An 8,087-nucleotide genomic window follows, 5' to 3' on the forward strand; every position below is an offset into this window, starting at 1 on the left:
CTCAAACAGCACATAAAAATTGTGGTCAGATATGTCAGTCTGAGAGTCTCTTCCTGTCTAAGTGGGTGGTTCTTGGCCAGAATAAGCTTCACGGCTTAGTCAGAAATCTGGCTATGCAAAACTACTAAACCATATCGTGGTATGGCCCTTATCTGAAAATTGTGCCTCCATTTCTTTTCTTCTTTTTTGCCCTCTACCAGCTCCCCTAATGAACCCTGACACAGAGTTTCGTCCTGAGGCCTTCACCATCCCCTGCCTCAGCAGTGTCCAGCCCACACAGTTCACTCAGGTGAGCCCCATGGTGCAGCTCTGCCTTGAGGACACACATGCCACAATTAATCACCAGGAGAGAACACGGCAGCCGCACACTACTCTGGCTCAAAGCCCACACACACTCCAGATATATGCAATGCTACTGTATTCATATAAACACCCCACAAATTTACTAACATTTTCTTTGAAATTTAAACTACATTGCATTATGATTCTGAACTTTCATAGCAAATGTTTATCTTAAAGAATTTAGTTTTAGCATGTTACTGCCATATTTAAAGGGAAAGTTCAAATGAAAATTGTCATCATCTACACACCTTCATTTAATTCCAAATCTGTATGCATTTCTGTTGTCTGCAGAATACAAAAGATATTTTGAAAAATGTTTTTATTTGATTAATTTAAATATTAACAATACAAGATATTACATAATTAATATTGTAATCATATTTACATTAACTGCAATACTCAAGACAACTGGCCACATTACAGCTTAAACACAACAAAAAGCATTTTGATTAACCTGAATAAATTCATATTTGGAGAAAGCATATTTCTGAATTAGGATATGGATCATTCTAATTTTAATCTAATTTACTGAAACATTTATTAATCTAAATTAAACTGTTACCAGTTTTTTTTTACTGTACCTATTAATACATCAGGCACTAAAAATATTATAAAATAAAGTACAGCAAATACAGTAATTTTATAATTGTAACATTATTACATATATTTTATATTTGTAATAAATTTCTAACTGAAATGTTTCAGTAAGACTTTAATATATGGTTTAAAGTGTTATCGATTAATGCATTAGTGAACAACAATGAACAATAAAGTATTTATCTAGGTTATGTTACAGTTGCAATCAAAATTATTCAACCCCCTTGACCTGCAAGACATTTTGCTGCAGAGAACGAAAACAATTCAACAAAGGCATCAGTGAACTATTAGAGACTATTTCCTAATACACATTTGCGTGATTCTGAGAATGCAACATTGATGGATCATGATAAAAATCAAATTGGCTCTAAACATTCATGCTCAAAATTAGTCAAATTTTGTGCTGAATCTTTTATTGTTTTAAAACCACCAATAAACGCTGCCTATAAGTGCTCAGAAGCGTCTGTCACCTCTCTACTGCAGTCCTGGCTCATTCCTCACCTGAAAAAGCTTTCAGATCATGGATAATCTTTGGTTTTCACATTGACATGGCTTTCTTCAAATTCAACGAAATATTTTCAATGAGAGTTAAATCTGGAGACTGAACAGGCCACTCAAGAACATCCCATGTCTGATCCCTGAACCAAGCCGAAGTATATTTGAATGTATACTTTGGGATGGCTGTCCTGCAGGAAAGTCCATTGATCCTCAGCTTCCGTCTTTGCACCAAAGGCATCACAATTCTTGCCAAAATGACCTGATACTTCAAAGAATCCATAATGTCCTTCATACAGTCATGATTTCCACTTCCTGCAACAGTAAAACACCCCCATAACAGGACTGGTCCGCCTCCCAAGTTTGACCAAGGAGATGGTGTTCTTCTGTTTATAAGCTTTGCCTTTTTTTTGCACCAGACATACCGCTGATCATTGGGTCCAAAAATTCCAGTTTGGTCACATCGCTCCATAAAACATACTTCCAGAACTCCACAGGTCTACCCAAATGAATTTTAACATGTTCAAGTCGGCCTTTAATGTTCGTTTTGGTCAAGAGTGGCATTCGGCAAGATGCCTCAACACAAAGGCCATAGTTGTCTAGTGTTCTTCTTATACTCTGCATTGAAATGTTTTTCCTCCTTTCATCAGGTCATCTTGCAAGTCTTTGGCTGTACATTGCAGGTTTTTCTCAGTTGCTCTGATCAAATTTATTATGATATTGTGCTTTTTCTTCAACACCCTCAAAGGTTTTCTGGTACAACTAATTTTAAGCTAAGGAACAGAGGCGGACAAAGTACTCAACTCCATTACTTGAGTGAAAGTACAGATACCACTGGTCAAATATTACTCCATTACAAGTAAAAGTTGTAAAGACATATTACAATACTCAAGTAAATGTACTTAGTTACTGTCCGCCTCTGCTAAGGAATAAGGCTGCCAGCTGTATCTCTAGGAACTTTTAATGTCTTGGAAATCTTCATGTAGCCTTAGACTTTCTAATGTAGTAAAGCTATTTCTTCTATAGCTTTTGAGAGAGCTCTGTTGAATTTGCATATTTGCTACACACGTCAGCACATGCATGGGCTAAGTTTATGCACGTGTAACAGCTCAAGCTAATTCTGTTTATTAAATAGAATTTCTAAAGGTTTAATTGTGTTTTAAGGCAATTTTGTTCCCCACCATAAAAAAAACAACTTAATAGGGGTTTAATAATTATGACATAGCTGTGTTATTAAAAAATCCTATAACTCAAAAATATTAAATTATATATTGACATTGTCACTTTTAATATGCCAGTAAGCTGTTATAGATGTAATTTTTATAAAATCCTGGATGTTCAGAAAAGCTTGTATTTGTAAAATACCGCAGTCTCTGAGGGGTTGAATAATTTTTATTGCAACTGTAATTTTTAACATTTTTAACATTTGAATTATGTTTCACATGAATTTCAAGCATAAATTATACATTATATTGTATATATTAATATTAATGTAGTGTGAACAAACAAATTACCAAATTATAATTTTTTTTTAATTTATAAAGGAACTAAAAGTAAATTAAAATCCTGTTAGTTCATGAAATCTAATGCATTACGTAATGTTAACAAATTGCAATTTATTATAAAGTGTCACCAATGTTTTGAACAAGCAAATATTAAATTGTCATCATATGACACATTACCTACCTAATAGACTATTTTGAGCGAATTATTTTTGTGACCAAGTTATATATATGCAAACAAATACTGTACAGTAAGTTAACCATTTACCACTCAATTGTGATAGAAAGGATTTCGTAAGAATGACCGACCAAGACAAAACTTGTGTCACTAATGAAACTTCATCATGAAGAAGTTTCATCATGATATTGCCTGAAATATTGCCAGCAGTTATTCCTGGCACAACCTAAAAACTTCTTACTTTTATAAGAAAATGTCTCTTACCTGCAGGTTAACAGATAAATAGTGAGACAATAGAGTACAGTACTGTATAGTAGACAGATCTTGTGTTCGGTATCCTCTGACATAATAAATATAAAGCTATTGATAATGATTGGCTGCTAGTTTTCCGCCATAAAGAGAAAGAATCATCAGCCTCATGGAGGCCGAGGCCTGTGCAGCAGTCGCTGGGTTAATCAAAATTATCTGTGATCCAAATAATTTGTCCAGCAGGCCGATCAAAAACACGCAAATCAAACACGCTCATGTAAAGAGCCACCACTTTGCTAACACATTCAAAGACAAAGAAACAAATAAATCATTAAATGTATCCACACATGCACGATTACACAGACGCTTTCATACAAGTGGGCAGCACCTGGACTTGCCCTTGTCCGAGTGAAGTACTTAGGCTGCATTCCCAGCCGAAGACAGATGGACTAATTACAGAGTGTTATACACGAACAAACTAACCACACTTGCCACAGAGGACTTTGATTAAAGGGTCCCTCATAAATGTCATTTATAAATGTATGTACATTGTGTCGTACACAGATACTCTTGATTGTATGTGAATTTATGCGTGTGAGTGTAAGTGTCTGCGCAGTGGCTGGTTTCCAGATGTTGCTTGGTGAGATTGATGGGACAGGTTGGCAATGGAGATCCCCCTCCCTTCACTGGGGACATGAATACCACACAGCTGGATGGGGACTGTTCGGGATAGAGTGAGTGTGGATGGTGCATGTGTGGAAATTGTGATTTGGTACAATACGCTCCTTGTGCATGAGTTTGAGGGACTGTACTGTAATTTGTGCACTTATGTTTGTTAAAGGATATGATGTAGGATTGGTGAGCTGTGACTTGTTCATTGGAAGCCTGCAGGTGTGCAGATAAGAGTACATCATGAATAAAAGAAGGTGGTATGCCTGTGTAGGGCAGGGAATGGGAAGTTTTTTCTGTCTGTGTCAGAGATGGAGGTAATGAATTAAAGATTTTTAGTCATTAAGGCCTAGTTCAACCAAAAATGAAAATTCTGTCGTCATTTACTCGGCCTAATGTCATTCTAAACCCTTATGCTTTAGATATTCCGAAGAACTGTTTTTGTCCATACAATGGAAGTCCAAAAAGGCATTCTTTTTTTTAAAACTGTCTTTCCATGTGTTTCACAGAAATAAAGAACTGACTAAATGATGACAGAATTTTCATTTTTGGGTGAACTGTGTCTTTAAAACATTAAAAACACTTCCTGCAGCGCTCATAATACTGCAGACAGTATGCCAACTTTAAACCGATAAAGGTATTTCAGATTTCAATTATATTATCAGTGACATCAGTGCATTCATAACCTTGTATTCAGGATATTGATGCTTTTCATAAAGAGTCAAGGGCAAAAATCTCATAAAATCCTATTGAAGCCAGTTCTTTGTCCTGCAAGTGAAGATCATCAATATGACTTTGCCCCAGTTATAAGTTTTAAGTTTTAAATGCAGAAGCAAATTCTTCTAAATAGGTTCCTCGTGTCCCGAAGAGGAAACAAAAGCAGTTGCACAAATATTTTGGGGCTGTGGAGAATCACAAGAACAAGTGCTGATCCAAAAATAATGTGCTCACTGTCCAGGGTTCTTGGGGTGTTCTAGTTTGAGAGATGTAACATTTATAGTTCAAAGGTAAAGTGACATGAGATTATTGCACCGTGCTAAAGAAAAGTCTGCTGTTATTAATTTTAAACCTCTGAGTGTCAGTCACTAATTCTTGACAACCACATAACACCACAAAAAAAGCATGACATTTGAAACTATAAGGTTTTTCTCAGTTTTTATCGTCAAAACACATTCTGTCAACAATATCGTTAAGATCCCTCTTCCTCAAAAAAAAAAAAAAAAAAGGTATTCCATTGGCTGAGAATTTTTAGTACTCTCACTTGATTTTCGGGTGTATTTACTCTTTATGAAAATGTTAATGTATGTATTTTCAATTTTATAATACGTTTTAATATATTAGAGAATTTCAAAACTTTCGGAATTAACATTTTTTCTTTATGTTTTCAAGTATCCTTCAGACACGAGCGAACAACAAGCGAAAAAGAAAGAAAGAAAGAAAGTGTCTTTCACTTAGTTAGAAAAAGATTTCACAATACCATGCTATGTTTCTGTTTGGATTTGATTGAATACCCAATAAAATAACACTATTTAAGGTATATAAATGTAACATTGTGCATGTAAACGCACTCAAAACATTAATAATTAATAAAAATGTTGTCATTGTAAAGACCTCTAATCTACCGGTGGTTAATTATGCATTGAGCATTCACACTGTGTTGATTTTCTACTCCATGATGATTATCATCACTAACTCTGACGAAACAGTGCGTCTCAAGAAGCCTTTCTTACTGCTTACAGTAAATGCTACTCCCAGACAGGTGTTAAAAAATAGCTACAGGCTGCAACAGGGTTCTGCTCTCTCAGCACAACAGTTAAACAGGCAGGACACACTTCTTCTTGGCTGGCAGGTAGATTCTTCCATCCCATCTCTCGCTGTCACTGGTGAGACCACATGTTGGACCGGAAACCTCCCGGCCCCACAGTGGGGGTCCTGATGCGATCTGACCGAGCTGTCAGCGACCAGGTGGTGTCTCTTCCTCCCTCTTCCAAGATCTGTAGATGTCGCATATACAGACTCATGACCCCCACCTCCCAGTTTTCTATCTGCTGTGTGGAAGCATTGTGGAGTGTCTTAATTTCCCTGTGCGCTCTCGTTCGTTGTTCACAGCGTGACAGTGAAAAATGGTTCGTCAGCTCGGTTCTCTTTGCCGGGGGACGCGAGGCCAAACGACATAACATCTGGCGACGGAGCTCTGTCTCCAGGGTTTTTTGGCACGTGTTCCTGGCTGCCGTTTCCACTCTGCCTCTCATTTTATTTTCCTCCCTCACTTTCTTCCTCTCTTCCTTTGCTTCACTCATTCCCTCCAGAGGTGCTGGTGAGCCACAGCAGGTCCAGGTGGGCGCTTTTACCAATGAGACTCTCATCAGCGTTGCCTCGATGACCAAGAAATGAAGTCATGGAATATTCTGGAAAGGAATATTTCTGGTTCAATACAGGTTGAGATCAATTGACAGCAACTCTGGCTTAATGCTGATTACCATAGAAAACTAATTTCAACTTCCTAAAAATCAGGGTTATAGAGAGTGTAAGTGAAAGGGGCCAATTTTTTTGTTGTTGAGAATTTAAAAGCAGAAATGTAAAGCTTATAATTTTGTAAAAGCACTTTTTTCTATTAAAACCTGTGTAAACTTTTTACACAGAAAAGTTATTAAGTGTTTTTTTTCACACCACAATCATGTTAACATGCAAATAATTTACATTTTGTGGCTATACCCCTGAAAAAGTTAGTATTTTATCATTTACGGACTGACAGCGTGACAGTGAAAAATGGTTCGTCAGCTCGGTTCTCTTTGCCGGGGGACGCGAGGCCAAACGACATAACATCTGGCGACGGAGCTCTGTCTCCAGGGTTTTTTGGCACGTGTTCCTGGCTGCCGTTTCCACTCTGCCTCTCATTTTATTTTCCTCCCTCACTTTCTTCCTCTCTTCCTTTGCTTCACTCATTCCCTCCAGAGGTGCTGGTGAGCCACAGCAGGTCCAGGTGGGCGCTTTTACCAATGAGACTCTCATCAGCGTTGCCTCGATGACCAAGAAATGAAGTCATGGAATATTCTGGAAAGGAATATTTCTGGTTCAATACAGGTTGAGATCAATTGACAGCAACTCTGGCTTAATGCTGATTACCATAGAAAACTAATTTCAACTTCCTAAAAATCAGGGTTATAGAGAGTGTAAGTGAAAGGGGCCAATTTTTTTGTTGTTGAGAATTTAAAAGCAGAAATGTAAAGCTTATAATTTTGTAAAAGCACTTTTTTCTATTAAAACCTGTGTAAACTTTTTACACAGAAAAGTTATTAAGTGTTTTTTTTCACACCACAATCATGTTAACATGCAAATAATTTACATTTTGTGGCTATACCCCTGAAAAAGTTAGTATTTTATCATTTACGGACTGACCTCATTTACTTTCAGTGCATGCATCTCACTGTAACCCAGATGGAGGGACAGATCAAAACAACTTTTGTGGTTATCAGCATTATGCCACAAGTGCTATCGATTGAGCTTAACTTATATTGAACCAAGAATATTCCTCTACACTGTAACTGTGTAGAAAGCACACAAATTAACATTTGGTTTATGAAAAATGGAGATGTTTGACAAGAACAGAGCGAATGCCCACATCTCGGTTAAAGAGCCACACATTCTGTAGTTTCCCGAGCGCCTTCCATAATTCATTAACTGATACCCAATCACAGAACATTTCACTGGTGCTGAACGTCGACTCATTTCTTGCCTGTGGAGTTTGGCCGCATGCATCATTTCAGCAGAGTGCATTCCTAGGTGATTCATCAGCATATGCCACACCAATACTACAAACCCCAAGATACCAATCACTTGTTTACTGTTTCTTAAGAAACCTGATATTAAATCTGAGTGGCACCTATTGCTTACTTTTGATCAGTATCTCATAGAAAAACAATCATTTTAAAAGCATTAAAACATTCACTGTCATAGTGACAATAAATCTTCATTTGCACAATCTCAGCGATGATCTATGTTCCATTCACACATATTGCTAATGCACCTGATACTGGTTTCAAAACATTGTAGTG

At 37.0% G+C, this 8,087-nt stretch overlaps 1 long non-coding RNA gene across 1 annotated transcript in view; it reads left to right on the forward strand.

The window, feature by feature from the left end:
* Window positions 1-2,028: 2,028 nt before the first annotated feature.
* The window catches only part of LOC107717224 (uncharacterized), a 14,798-nt gene continuing 8,739 nt past the window's right edge, over window positions 2,029-8,087 (forward strand). Inside the window, exons 1-2 of the long non-coding RNA XR_001637294.1 lie at window positions 2,029-2,106; window positions 5,040-5,044. This is a non-coding gene — a long non-coding RNA (uncharacterized LOC107717224). The remainder of the gene's footprint in view (window positions 2,107-5,039; window positions 5,045-8,087) is intronic.

This window comes from Sinocyclocheilus rhinocerous, unplaced genomic scaffold (assembly GCF_001515625.1).
Source record: "Sinocyclocheilus rhinocerous isolate Xijiao unplaced genomic scaffold, SAMN03320098_v1.1 scaffold3377, whole genome shotgun sequence".
NCBI classification, from domain to species: domain Eukaryota; kingdom Metazoa; phylum Chordata; class Actinopteri; order Cypriniformes; family Cyprinidae; genus Sinocyclocheilus; species Sinocyclocheilus rhinocerous.